We start from the raw sequence: 16334 nt of genomic DNA, 5'->3' as shown, positions 1-16334 counted from the left end.
CACAATAGATTTGCACTGGCCCGACGGAGTTCCGTGCCTAGAGATATTGGCCCCAAAGACTGGCGCCCCTTTTGGTATTTCTTTTTATATTAATCAGATCAAAGTACAAGAGTGTGGCTAGGGTTTCACTCCCAAACTCTGCGTCCAGATGCTCTGAGAAGTGAAGCCCTCTCCACGTATTTAAAAGTACAAGGGATGCCCAAAAGCAGAGCCCCAAAAGCTTTTAAAAATAAAAAGCATCAGTTCTCTCTCTCTCTCTTAGAGAGTCTCTTTAGAAAAAAAAAAAAGCAAGTTCTTTCTCTTCCTCATGGCGTGGAGTCCAAAAAGCAACGCCCAAAAGCTGTCAGCGCAATTTGCGGCGCAAATTTTGGAAATCCGTACAACTGCTGCCACGTGGCACCCTCGGTAGATTTTAGGGTTTCTAATTTAGGGTTTCAGCTTGAAATTAGGGTTTGTTGCAAATTAGGGTTTCTGGCAAATTTTAGGGTTTGTAGGAATTTTAGGGTTTCAGCCAGAAATTAGGGTTTTTGTTGTTCGCCACGTCATCACTTTGTGACATACCCCCCTCAGAGGCATGTACAATTGGGACTTCTCGACTCTTGGCACAATGAGTCTCTAGTTTCTCTTCTTCTATCAATGAGGAGCGGAGAGTTTCTTGACTAATCCGGACCACCCATCCTTGACTACCAACCTGAGCCAGTTCTGTAACAGACTTGGACACTCCAAGTCAAGAATCAACATCGACAGCACCAAATAACCACTTCAAAACAATTCACAAATCACAATAGATTTGCACTGGCCCGACGGAGTTCCCTGCCTAGAGATATTGGCCCCAAAGACTAGAGCTCCTTTCAGTATTTCTTTTTATATTAATCAGATCAAAGTACGAGAGTGTGGCTAGGGTTTCACTCTCATACTCTGCGTCCACATGCTCTGAGAAGTGAAGCCCTCTCCACGTATTTAAAAGTACAAGGGATGCCCAAAAGCAGAGCCCCAAAAGCTTTTAAAAATAAAAAGCATCAGTTCTCTCTCTCTCTCTTAGAGAGTCTCTTTTCTTTTTAAAAAAAAGCAAGTTCTCTCTCTTCCTCATGGCGTGGAGTTCAAAAAGCAACGCCCAAAAGCTATTCAGCGCAATTTGCGGCGCAAATTTCAAAAATTCGTACTGATGCTCCCACGTGGCACCCCCGACATATTTTAGGGTTTTTGATTTAGGGTTTCGGCTTGAAATTAGGGTTTTTGGCAAATTTTTAGGGTTTGCAAGAATTTTAGGGTTTCAGCCAGAAATTAGGGTTTTTGCTATCCACCACGTCATCACTTTTTGACAAGTTCCCACTTTCCACACCTACACTTGGCACTTTGTTTTTTTCTTGTTTTCTAATTACTACAACATGATTGTTTATACACAAAGTTCGTTTTTATGATTTCCATCACAAGTTTGTTAAGACAGCCCCTCAACCAATATCAAATCGGTACCAAGATAATGTTTTCCTAGTAAAAATACTTGACAACATAAGTTCATTGACTATTTCAATACTCTGCAGTCGTAGAAACTTCCTCCAGCAAATGTTCACTCCATCCGTCAACTGGCCGCCCATACAATTAGTCCATGACCCACTCATTCTAGAGTAACCCTCCGGGTAAAATCATGTATCCACTGTGTAACCCGGAAGTCATGGACATTTGAGCCCCTAACTAGCCAACTCTGCGTAACAAAATATGCTAGCTCCTGCGATAACATCGCGAGCTATCGCCCAGTGATCAAGAGGGGGTTCTTGACTGACTTCAATATTGGAATAGAATGAAGTTATGTTGCAATACTTTCCCTAGGCAAACAATCTTTCCTAGATCAATTAATTTATTGTCAAACAGTTCTTTCCTACTTTATTTAGGTTCAAATTTAACAATACAATTAAGATGCTCATGCCGTAATTTTGATTGGTTTTTCCAACACATTTTGGAAAGGTTCAATCATTCACTAGCTAACGTAATGCAATGCTTAATTAAATGAACAAAATGACTTTGAGCCTATCTCATCAAACCTTGCTCCCTTGCTTCGTGAGATGGTCGGATCCTCCTCCCTCATGAGTGCCTTACCATTGGGAGCCGTGTTGCTAGTACCCGTCTCGTGGTCATTAGCGCAACCAAAGCGAGTTCTCTTGGGGCCATGTCTCACTACTTGGATTAGAAAACTCCAAAGAAACGAAAGGCTATGTGTGATGAACCATTTTCCACAAAAATAATGACTAACATTCACAAGTATTATGAGAAGGAGTAAACCTAATCTTACACATAATGATGAGCTATTTGAGACAACTTCTACATCAAGGGAAGTGCAAGCTCTCAAGAACTTAAAATGGTGATTCATGCAATAACCTCCCTCAGGTAGAGACTTGACTTGGGTTATGGATAACCACACATGCTTGCATAAACCTTCCATAGAAAAGAGGAAAAAATAACTTCACATAACTAAGTATTTCAAGAAAGGATTGTGGTTAGAGAAGATCAATCAACATGCTAATTAGGCTTAAGTGAATTAGAGAAGGAGAATTATTTCCCTATTTAAGTATCTAATGATACATAAGAAGAGGTTAATCTTCTTAATCTAGACACTTAATTATGAGTGAAAGAAAAGACTATAATCTCCTTATAAATACTTTATAGGATTACCATAACCAAGCATGCATAATCCTCTTGTAAACTCATCATAAGGTTAATTATAACAAGCATCTACCATATGCAATATGAGTTCACATTCTTGCATCAATTAGGTACATCAATTTGATGTACAAAGAAAGATTATAACCGTGCATAGACTAGGGCAAAAAGAGAACCAAATTCAACTTTACTATGCATAGATTATGTGCAAATTGATTAGTGCAATAGGAGACCCTAATCATGTATCACTTTAATGTACAAAGAAGATTACAATCGTGCATCAATTTTAGTGAAAAAGAGATCGATTTCGCCCTTATTATGCATCAACTTTATACACAAAAGTAGATCCATTTCTCAAAGATATGCACTAAATTCTATGCAAACCAAGGGGTTAATCTCACCTTGATTATGCTACAGTTAAGTGCATAAAGGAGAAAAGAACAATTCCTTCATTACTATGCACTAATATGCATGAGTGAAAAAGAAACAGCTTGTCACCAAGATGTATTTCTATGCATCAATGAAGAGAGCAATTTAACTTTACTATGCATTATTATGCATAAATCAAGAGAATTGAATCTCCTTGAGAGATTAAGGTTTCATAATGCTCCTTAATCCAACAAGGGGGGGTATGATGAATAGATAAAAGGCTATTGACATTCACTCACACATTGAGAGACACTATGGAATATAAATTGCTGTAACCAGCTAGCATAGAGTAGTAGTAGGATAGGCTCGACATAAGACCTCTAGAGAAAAGAGGCTATAGAGCAAGAGGATTAGCATAACTTGAAATTAATTACCCTTTGATTAAGCCTCCTTATGTGTGCTAGGTGACATAGGTACGCTCCTCCAAGGACTAGCTCCGGTAGCAGCACTTCGTTGTTGTAGAGATCTTGGGGTAGTGTGTGTGTGTAAAATTGGGTGGGAATGCCCCTTATATAGATTTCTGGGGTTTCTTGATGGCCAAGGCTTGCCCATGCCTCCCTTGCTTGCCCCCTCTTTCCAAAAGAAGAAGTAGAGGTGTCACAAGCCTCTTGCTAACCACTAGAGGTGTCCCCGTTTACCTAATTAAGTGATACACCTCATGTACGTACCCATGCTTAGAGTCAACACACAATAAGACATGGGTCCATGGATATGGGTCATTTATGGGCATACATGGACATACATACACATGCACATGCATGCCCATGCGCATGCATACATATGCATACCTTAGACTTTTGGGGATTAATTTATTAACAGTAGCATGAAAATTAATTGTCGAGAGTGAGCTTGGCTTATCAAAATTTAATTCTGAAACTTGCTATTAAAAGAAGAGCGTGAGGACTACAGACTAAGGTGTCAGATGCACATACCTGCTATATTTTACAATTTTTGGAACAAAAAGCTATTTTTATGGAAATTCACGACGGGGTAGATTTTGACGAGAGGTCGCATATAGGTGGGTGTAAGCACCTTAAAACTTTCTATTTTTGGAAAATTTTCACAAAAAATGAATTTAACCAGATAAAATTTCTACAAGGATCACAACGGGAAAATGATATTTGATTACTGAAACTTGCTAAAAATAACATATTTTACCAAACTGATGTTTAGGCTTAATATTTTACATAGATAACCTTCTTCTAGGGTAGGTGGAGACCTTACATTCTACCCAATGAGAAAAATTTGAGATGTTCGCATCTCAAGAATATGCCAGGAAAGATTCTTTGGAGGAGCAATCATCTTTCCATACTTGGTTGGCCTATTGCAGCATTGGCTTTGGCATGAGCTCCACGTCCACATCCTCCACAATTACTTGGTTGGCCTCTTCCATTTGTAGGTGGGGGGCTCGCATTTGCACGTTTTCTTGCACTATCCTAGGGCAATGATTTTTGTAATGCCCAAATTCTTGACACTCGAAGCAACGCACATTGGGAAATTTTGTAGCTGTCATGGTGGCTACCATCGGTCAATTCAAGTAAGCAAAATTGGCTGGTCTGTTGTCCCAATTATTTGACCTTGCCCTCTTTGCTATATAATTTTTGAAGCTAAAGGCTTAGCTCTCAACAAGGCATCTTATAAGGTTGTTTGTCTAAGAGCTTCAAGTCTCCTATTTAGAGGTTTTATGAGACCTTAACAAAATCTAGCTATTTGTTGTTCTAAAGACATCTTTGGAGCATACCTCTTCAATGTTACAAACTTGGAATAATATTCTTTGACTATCGAAGATAGCTGTCGATGAGAGAAGAACTCATTCAGCTTAATAGCCCTATGAGTTGGGGAAGATAACGTTTTGTCACCGCAACTTTTATATCTTCCAAAGTTTGAGAAGATCGTACAATGTCAAAATCACGGCAATGCTACTTCCACCATATTTTGGCATCATCAGTTAGGCAAAACATCGCGAGCATAGTCTAGTTTTTTGACTGAGTGCCTGCAAGTTCAAAATAGTCATCCATTGCTTCTAACCAGACTTCAACATTGTGCTCTACATTAGCTCCTTCTTCCTTGAAATTGGGAGGTTGGGCTTTCTTGAGAAGAAGTTTCTTCTCTTGAGTGGCGGTGCTCTTCTACACATTGCTAATAGGCTCAAATAATACAAAATTCTCGTTCCGGTTCCTAATATTCACCTTCCAAAAGAGAGAAACCAAAATTCCTTTTTCCCCATAATTTTCAAAGGCACGTAAAATTGGGATTTCTCGACTCTTGGCAGAATGGTCTCTAGTTTTGCTTCTTCTATCAATGAGGAATGGAGAGTTTCTTGACTAATCCAGACCACCCATCTTTGACTGGCAACCTGAGCCAGTCCCCACACTCACACTTTATTTTTGCTTGTTTTCTAATTACTACAACATGATTGTTCATACACAAAGTTCCTTTTTATGATTTCCATCAAAAATTTGTTAAGACAGCCCTTCAACCAATATCAAATCGGTATCAAGACAATATTTTCCTAGTAAAAATACTTGCCAACATAAATTCATTGACTATTACAATACTCTGGAGTCGTAGAAACTTCCTCTAGCGGATGTTCACTCCATCCGTTGTCAACTGGCCGCGCATACAACCAGTCCATGACCCAGCCATTTTGGAGTAACCCTCCGGGTAAAATCATGTATCCACCACGTAACCCGCAAGTCGCGGACATTTGAGCCCCTAACTGGTCAGCTCTGCGTAACAAAATACGCTAGCTCTTGCGATAGCCTCGTGAGCTATCCCCCATTGTGATAAAGAGGGGGTTCTTGTGACTGACTTCAATATTGGAATAGAATGAAGTTATGTTGCAATATTTTTCCTAGGCAAACAATCTTTCCTAGATCAATCACTTAACTGTCAAACATTTCTTTCATACTTTATTTAGGTTCAAATTTAACAATAGAATTAAGATGCTCATGTCGTACGTCCGATTGGGTTTTTCAACACATTTTGGAAAGGTTCAATCATTGACTAGATAACGTAATGCAATGCTTAATTGAATGAACAAAATGACTTTGAGCCTACCTCATCAATCCTTGCTCTTTTGCTTCGTGAGATGGTCGGATCCTCGTCCCTCATGGGTGCCTTACCATTGGGAGCCACGTTGCTAGTACCCGCCTCGCGGTCATTAGCGCCACCAAAGCAAGTTCTCTTGGGGCCATGTCTCACTACTTGGATTAGAAAATTCCAAAGAAACAAAAGGCTATGTGTGATGAACCGTTTTCCACACCATTAATGAGTAACATTCACAAGTATTATGAGAAGGAGTAAACCTAATCTTACACATAAGGATGAGCTATTTGAGACAACTTCTACGTCTAGGGAAGTGCAAGCTCTCAAGACCTTAAAATGGTGATTCATGCCATAACCTCCCTCAAGTAGAGACTTGACTTGGGTTATGGATAACCACATATACTTGCATAAAACTTTCATAGAAAAGAGGAAAAAATAACTTCACACAACTAAGTATTTTAAGAGAGGATTATGGTTAGAGAAGATTAATCAACATGCTAACTATGCTTAAATGAATTAGAGAGGGAGAATTCTTCCAGAACTATAATATCCTTATAAGTACTTTTTGGATTACCATAACCAAGCATACATAATCCTTTTGTAAACTGATCATAATGTTACCATAACAAGCATCTACCATATGCAATATGAGGCCATGTTCTTGCACCAATTAGGTACATCAATTTAATGTACAAAAAGATTTAACCATGCATAGACTAGGGCAAAAAGAGAATCAAATTCAACTTTACTATGCATAGATTATGTGCAAATTTATTAGTGCAATAAGAGACCCTAATCATGCATCACTTTAATGTACAAAGAAGATTACAATCATGCATCAATTTTAGTGCAAAAGAGATCGATTTTGCCCTTATTATGCATCAACTTAATACACAAAAGTAGATCAATTTTTAAAAGATATGCACTAAATTCTATGCAAACCAAGGGGTTAATTTCACCTTGATTATGGTACAATTAAGTGCATAAAGGCGAAAAGAACAATTCCTTCATTACTATGCACTAATATGCATGAGTGAAAAAGAAACGGCTCATCACCGAGATGTATTTCTATGCATCAATGAAGAGAGCAATTTAACTTTACTATGCATTATTATACATAAATCAAGAGAATTGAATCTCCTTGAGAGATTAAGGTTTCATAATGCTCCTTAATCCAACAAGGGAGGGTGTGATCAATAGATGAAAGGCTATTGAAATTCACACACACATTGAGAGACACTATGGAATATAAATTGCTATAACCAGCTAGCATAGAGTAATAGTAGGATAGGCTCAACATAAGACATCTAGAGAAAAGAGGATATAGAGCTAGAGGATTAGCATAACTTGAACTTTATTACCCTTTGGTTAAGCCTCCTTGTGTGTGCTAGGTGACGTAGATATGCTCCTCCAAGGACTAGCTCCAGCAGAGCAGCACTTCGTTGTAGAGATCTTGGGGTAGTGTGTGTAAAATTGGATGGGAATGCCCCTTCTATAGACTTCTGGGGTTTCTTGATGGCCAAGGCTTGCCCATGCCTCCCTTGCTCACCCCCTCTTGTGAAAAGAAGACGTAAAGGTGTCACAAGCCTCTCACTAACCACTAGAGGTGTCCCCATTTACCTAATTAAGTGATACACCTCATGTACTTACCCATGCTTAGAGTCAACATACCATAAGACATGGGTCCATGGATATGGGTCCTTTATGGGCATACATGGACATACATACACATGCACATACATGCCCTTGCACATGCATACATATGCATACCTTAGACTTTAGAGATTAATTTATTAACATTAGGATGAAAATTAATTGTCTAGAGTAGGCCTGGCTTATCAGAATCTAACTCCGGAACTTGCTATTAAAAGAAGAGCTTGAGGACTACATACTAAGGTGTTAGATGCACACACCTGCTATACATAGCAATTTTCAAAACAGAGAGCTATTTTTATGGAAATTCACGACGGGGTAGATTTTGACGAAACAGTCGCGTCTAGGTGGGTGTAAGCACCTCAAAAACTTTCTACTTTAGAAAATTTTCACAAAAATAAATTCCACGAGAAATAAAATTTCTACATGGATCACAACACGGAAATGATATCTGATTACTGAAACATGCTAAAAATAACATCTTTTGCCAAACTGATGTTTAGGCTTAAAATTTTACATAGGTAATCTTTTTCTAGGGTAGGTGGAGACCTTACATATGCACACACACACACACACACACACACACACACACACACACTATATGGAACACAGTATGTGACAATAACCGGTGATATTATGCACACACAACCACACACTAACACATCGTTACATAATACCAATTGAAAAAAAAGACGCAAGTTTTTTAACAGGCTTATACTAATTTGCTAAACATGACACATGCAACAACCTCATTAGCAAAAGAATGACAGTAGGATGGATGCCTCCAAAGAAGGACGCAATAATGGAATTTAAAAGAACCCCCTTTTCTTATTTGTATGGTCTGGCATGAAAAAGCCCCCTTTTTTAATTTGTTTGGAATTTCCAAAGGCATGTACAAAACTTTGAAATAAATTAAGCTTTCACTGGTAGTAAGTATGAAAGTCCTTCAGTATACAAGCGTAGTTAGTACACAAACCCACTTTTTCAGTTCCATAAATTATTCCTCAACCCTATCAATAATTGGAGGAATTACCGAAGCAGTAGCAATACACTGTGTAACGATCGCTTCTTACAATAATCGGCATGATTACCTAAAAGAAGTTTTTTTACTTTGCCGATATCAAGATAAAAGCTTGGTGGTGTTTTGACCTTGTTACAATGATAATAAAATATTAAAGCCAAAAGATATGGTTGGCAGTATCTCTAAATAAAGCAAGCAACAGATGCCAGCGCTGGCAGGAGTATGCTACAAATTGCCTTAAAGGCACCGCAACTAAAATTGGTAGGCTATACAGCATAGCCTTACTAGCAACACGAGCTCGCACTGCTTATAGAAGTAGGCAGTGCAATAGGAATAAATTGCATAAGCCTTCTCAGATACACCCTCTTGCAAGCTTTTAGCGCTATTCTATCTGCATGTTGTAGCGCTATTGAAACTCTATCATGATGTAGCGCTATTGAAGCTCTCAGATACACCATCTACCATGTTATAGCGATATTGCAACTCTCTCTCTCTCTCTCTCTCTCTCTCTCTCTCTCTCTCTCTCTCTCTCTCTCTCTCACTCACACTCACTCTCTCTCTCTCTCTCTCACACACACACACACCAAGGCTGCAGTGCACACACACACACACAGACGGTACATGAACCATACAATAAGGAAAACCATTCTCTACCTCTCCTAACAAGGCGTAGCGCAAGCAAAGGCACGAAGCACTGTGTGGCGGGATACGTCCACTCACAAAACACACTCTAAGGAGAATCGTTGCAGACTGTCTGATTGTGCAACACAGCAAGGTAAAAACAAAGTTTTTTTTGGTATTTTACAAACTATGTCAAACTAATTGCCTATGAGTACATGCAGTCGACTAGTGAGTAAAGTAGCCAAGCCAGAACACGCACTGTGTGATTCGCAGAAAAACTTCTATATATTGTTGAATTTCCATAGTAAACATATTGGTTTATATCACTTTATACACAAGCACATGCATGCTCACTCCATGTGTTTGTAGAACAACCATGGTACGATTTATATACACACACACACACACATACATATACGCAAGAGGATACGAGAGAGCATTACACATAAGATGGTACTCACCAACAAAGTAACATACAGTGAAGCACATGCAAGCATATGCATATTGTACATAGAGTAGTAAAAATACACACTATTAAGCGAAAAAATTCTTTTGGATACCATTTTTTGAACACTTTCGATACACTAACAAAGGGGAAGCCGTCTTTGTGATAATAGTACTTGCAAGAATACCAATGACAACGACAAATACGGTTCAGGTAACAAAAATCTATATTGTTTTGAGTACATGCATATGTTTCCTTTGTACCAAACTAAATGAAATACGTGTCTAGAAGTAGCAATGTTAGATACTTTGAACAAAAGGTACCATACGTAAGTAACTAAAGATATAACATGTGGGCTATACAAACCTCCTGTGAGGATAAACAGATACAAAGAGTACTTATTGGTTTTTTTGAAAAAATGGTAATAATACAAAGGAAATGCTGCTGAAATTTTTGCAAGAAACGATATAAATACATAACAACACAAGATACTAACATTCTACTGGTTTTTTCAAGCATTTAAATATATATACCATGGTTCAAAAAAATGTTGAAACACAAAAGAGAGTGCATAACAACCTCCTGTGAGGATATTTGGCACTTTATATGATGGGTTTTTTTGAAAAAAGAATGGTTTTACAAACAAAATGCTGCCGAAGTTTTCACAAGTTCAATATACTTAAAAAGTAGGTTGGAAAAAGACTGCACATATCATAGAGATAGAGGTTCCTTTAAGACAAGATCAAGTATAGTATGTAAGAATAAACACATGGGTGTAACCATTGTTGACAAACAGGAATACAGGCAGACAGCTAGGATGAGCATCACTCGAGATGTATTTAAGCTACAACATATTCGAGACAAGCTCGTGGCAGCACATAGAGGGAAAAAGAGAACCAAGCCAATAGCAATTAGAGACCCTATTTTCAAGCCGTGTAAACCCATAAAAACTTTCACAGACCATAATCGACCCTACTTGCATAGACAAGCAAAAGAAAACATAAGATATGATTAGGAGTATGGTGTGATAGCAATAACAAGCAGTGGGGATTGCTTGATATACCTGTTATCCATTTAGTGAAAATTAATTCTAATAATTTTACTTGCGGTTGGTTGGCAAGTAAAAATCCCTGCTCTTATCTGGTAGGAGTTTCGACTTTAACTCCTACTTTGTCATGTATCAAAGTATCTTGTAATGTACTTTTTATCAAGAAATTGTTCTATATTTTGTTCTATACACAATGTACTTTTGCAAGCAGTATTTAAGTTTACAGTATATGGTTCTGAAAGATGGGATTTTTAAATTCAAAGACACACAACATTTCCCAGGATACCTTTGGTCGAGTATCCATCATATACTGAGAAAACTTAATATTGGAATGAGTATGCTTAATACTGTTATGTGCATAATTCGAATTGTTTTTATAATATTTATATGGTGATTGATTCAGGATTTTTGGATTCCATCTCTCACCCGTTTGGGATATGGTATAGAAGAGGACATTCCGATCCCACCAATTGGTACCCAATGTATTATTTCTTGTTTCAAAGGGGTGGAATTCCACAAAAAATTGCTTGATTTTGAGAAACAAGCTACAATCACCCACTCTATATCTGTTTTGAACACATCCTTTGTAAATGAGTGGCTCTCTCTACTAATTCTTTCTAGAAAAGAGAAGGACAAACTTCCGGAGGAATTTAGTGCCTTCCTAGCTAAATTACCCATTATTGATGCACAAGATAGCTCAAATCTTGATTTCTATTTCACCTCTCTACCCTCTATTGTGAACAAGCTGTATTTCATCAATAACCTCCCTATTGTCCCCATAGAAATTAAGCACTCAGAAAAATTTATCAATCCCCTTCTAGATCTTGACCTTCTTGAAGAAGAAGAGAAAGAAGACTCAACTTTTTAGTGGATGCAAACAATCTATCCCCGCAGAAAGAGCAGTTTCTAAACTCTTTTCCGAAGTTATCCAGAAAGAGCAGTTTCTAAACTCTTTTCAGAAGTTATCCCACTATTACCACCCAAGCAAGTGAAATTGGATGCTGTCCGACTTTAACACAAGCTATGGGACTATGAAATATTGAACCATCGGACACCCTTTACAATTTCCTCTCTAGGTTTGCTTTGTAGCATACCTACGGACATTGTAGAGCAATGCAAAACCTTCGCATTACATGCTAAACATCTCTTATCACAAGATGTTCTCTTCGAGCTCAGCAGGTCAAATTATCCGATGTGGATGGTAAGAAATGTCCAAACTCCGCAATCATTGCTCGCACCAAGGGATTGTCTCTTATGGACAGAGCAAAGGATCAAAAATGGTTTCTGAGAAACTATTGGAATTCTTATCGACCCTTCCTCAAATGTCAATGCAAAAGAACAGATCCAAATTCCAATTGTTCCTCTTTAATCATTTGGTTTGACCAATTTCTATGGTACATATTTCAAAATGTACCAAGATTCTTTCAATTTTCATTAGGACCGGCACAGGTATATGCCTTTATAGCTTGGAGTCTTACCAAACGGCGAGCTAACATTCCCGAGCAAAGAAAAAACTGAGCGACTTTCTCACAAACATTGAGCTTTGTTATTAGTAGCATCTCATGTGACATTCTATCAATACTGGTAACAGTCCGTGCCAGTTTAGATCTTAGTCCATGCCTCCTCATCAACTACGGACATAGCATGTGCACATACACACTATTATACACACCTATGCTAATTCTTTCTTTGTTATCTAGATTAATAATATCTAACAAAGAGTTGGGAGAGAGACTCAACTACAGAACAAAGAGTTATCTAGAATTAACTGGAGAACAAAGAGTTGGAACTTTTTAGAAAATTAGTAGGTTGATTTTTGACCGACCCGAGTTATAAGGAGTCTATTCAGTTTTCATAGAGATAATGAGGTCTACACTGAATATTAAAAATGCAACTCCAGCCCTTCTAGATTTCAGGGGAAGCAGTTCTTAAAGCGACTAGTGAAGCTTCCGGCAAGATTATTAATAAGTCCATATTTGAATATCCTTAGACATCAAACGCTACATAGTCATAGTTGTAGAAGGGATTACTTGGATTGGAGAGAGAGAGAGAGAGAGAGAGAGAGAGAGAGAGAGAGAGAGAGAGATGACATGGTAGTGGCATCAAACCTCGAAAAACTTACAAAAAACCCTGAAACAGTTCGCACCTTGACTATTTCAGGGCCTTTTTTTTAGTTTATGGAGGTTTCATGCCACTACCATGCCGACTCTCTCTCTCTCTCTCTCTCTCTCTCTCTCTCTCTCTCTCTCTCTCTCTCTCTCTCTCTCTCTCTCTCTCTCTCTCTTCATCCGAACTCCGATTTGGGTGATCTATAGCCTCAATCGAAGAGCACGAAGTCCTCTACGCATTGATGTAAAGACAGAAATTTTCAGAGTTATGGAAGGCATTTCTGTAGCAGCATTTCCGAAGTGAACAGGTTCAACAAAATTGATTCTCATCTCCTATTTTACATACAATGTCTTCCGGCACTCGCAAGGGTTCTTCTTCTTCAACAAGGTCCACAACCATTGTGGAAAATGATCCAAAGTCTCCTAAGTGTGGAGATAGCAACACAACCACCCAACCAACGACATCGGAAACCATGATCATGGCGTACTTGGTATCATTGCAAGAGACCGTAAACAAACAAGGCGAAGACTTACGAGCACTTGCAATGGAGAATGGCACACTAAGGGTACTTGTGGTTGAGAATGAGAATCTCAAGAGGACACTTGAGATGCAAACAACACGTTTGATGCAACTTGAAGAGGAAGTCAAGGAATGTAAACGCTCTCTTGTGGACTTGAATGCTTTGAAGGAGCGGATGAGCAAAGTAGAGCATGACCATGTATTGAAAGAGGAGAAATTTGACACTATGAGCCGGGATGTATGCGACATGAAAAATGTATGCACAAACAAGTCTTGGGCTGATGTATGTGGTAGCAATGTGGTTTCTAATTCCTCACTCATGCAAGCTATGGTTCAAACAAAGAATGTTGAGAATGTAGATGTGGAGGAGTTGAAGGAACGGGAGCGACGTTCCAAGAACATTGTTATTCGTGGAATTCCCGAAGAGAAGTTAGAGACACCTCCTTCTCTTGCCATTGTTATTGAAGATTTCTTCAAAACCCACTTTGGCATGTCCGGAGTTATGGTCTATGGAGCACATAGAGTGGGGAAGCAAGGAGCTCCTCGCTCGGGAGAACGGCCAATTGTATGCACCATGCCGGATGAGACCAAGCGAAACATTATCCTTCATAATAGTTGGATCTATTTGAGGAATACAAAATGTTTTGTATGTGAAGATCGCACTATTAAGCAACAAAATATGCGTCGCAAGGCATATGAGGAAAAGAATAATAAAAATAAGGAACATTCTCATGAAGAAAATGTGCCCAAGGAGGAGGCAAGTCTCTCAAGCAAATAGGGATGCGTGACCTATGAGACCGAGTTACAATTGAAAATATTCTTTTGGAATTGTAATGGATACCCATGGAATGCGGGGGTTGGCATTGATGAACTAACAAGCAAAGCCGATGTTGTACTTCTTGTTGAAACTTGGGAGCATGATACACAAAGGATTAACGGCTTGGAGGATTACAATGTACATTCATTGATGTGGTCAAAGAATCTCAAGCAACGAAGAGGACAAATAGGGTTAGCATGTATGGTTAAGAAAGGATTGGAAGATTTTGTATCAATTGTGAAAGATGACAAGTACAAACGTTATGTATGGCTGAAAATTATGACACCAAAAAGAGCACCCATTTTTGTAGCCGGTTGCTACATTCCTCATCATGATTCTCCCTTTTATGCTTGCATGGATAGAGATCAACCATTTTCTGATTTGGAAGAGGACATTGCTTATTTCAAAGATGAAGGTGATGTTATTGTATTTGGGGATATGAATGCTCGCACAGAAACATTGCAACATGATACTCAACAATTTGATATGCCATACATTTCAAGGGATTTGGAGGAAGTTCACTTATATGATCATACTTCAATGGATGAGAAAGAGCCAGATCACTATGGAAAGTTACTTTTACACATGTGTAATAGCACGGGTATGCTCATTGCCAATGGTGTATCTTTGTGGAGTGGAACCAATGGATTTACATGTAGAAGACATAATGGGGATAGTGTGATTGACTATATGCTACTCTCTGAAGCCATCATGTATCGCATAAAGAGTTTTATGTTTGGTCAATGGACCCCGGAATCCGACCATCGCACCTTATGTATTGACCTTTCATGTGGAGAAGCAACTAAGCATGATAATCTCAGCCAAAGGAAAGAGAAGTTATCACTATGTATGGATTTCAAATGGGCACCAATGTACATTGAAATGGTTGAGCAAAAATTATGGATGACAAAGCTTCAATGTGATGCACCATTGGAAACTAAATGGGAAGCTTTCAAGAAAGCTATTTGTTCTTGTGCGGAAGAATGCTTTGCCATAAAGCATCTCCATGGTATCAACAAAGATAGATCACGCAAAAGGTGGTTTGATAAAGAATGTCAAGATGATCGAAAGTCCTTGATAAAGCTTGATGCAACTATGGACAAAGACAACTATCAAAGTCATTTGCATACATACAAGGCATTGATTCAAAAGAAGAGAAGAAGATGGGAAGTAAAGCAACAAGAATTTCAAGTCCAAGAAAAGGCACATGCATGTGGAAGATTTTGGAGAAACTTGAGAGGCAAGCGGGTTGAGAATTTTGGTAACTTGAGTCTAGTGGATATGTACACACATTGTAGGCAATTATATGAGCAAGAAAATACTGAAAAAATGCCATTTTATGGTTCACTCCCATGTATGCCGTCTTTTTTTACTATTGAGGATGTATACGGTGGGCTTGAAAAGTTGGCCACTCGCAAAGCGGGAGATCTTCAAGGTATCAAGCCGGAGATGATCAAATGGACGGGAGATTTTACCCATGAGTGGATGTGTGATATGTTCAACCTTGCACTTCAACATGGTATGCCTTATGATTGGAGTACTAATTGGGTTAAGCCTTTGCATAAAGGAGGGGATGTAAAGAATGTAAGCAACTACCGGACTATAATGATTGGGTCTCTTATGGCAAAGTTATTTGGGTGCATAATGGAGATGAAATTGAGTGATTGGGCTGAAGAGAATGACAAGCGTGCAAAGGGACAAGCGGATTTTCGTCGATGCCATAGAACCATTGATCATCTTGTCACTCTTCGTGTTCTCATGGAGGAAAGTCGGTTGAAAGGCAAGCGATTGTATTGTTGTTTTGTGGACTTTAAGAAAGCCTTTGATATGATTCCACGTAACAATTTGTGGAGAAGGATGGAAGAACTCCAAGTGCCAAGTGAGTTTATGCTTACGGTTTCTCGAATCTATGAGAAGGTGATTTGTCAATTGCGCATGGGAAGAGAAATTTTTGTAAGCACTATTGGGG

This window comes from Adiantum capillus-veneris, chromosome 1 (assembly GCF_014529385.1).
Source record: "Adiantum capillus-veneris isolate H3 chromosome 1, ASM1452938v2, whole genome shotgun sequence".
In the NCBI taxonomy this organism is placed as follows: domain Eukaryota; kingdom Viridiplantae; phylum Streptophyta; class Polypodiopsida; order Polypodiales; family Pteridaceae; genus Adiantum; species Adiantum capillus-veneris.
This window is presented reverse-complemented; position numbering follows the sequence as displayed.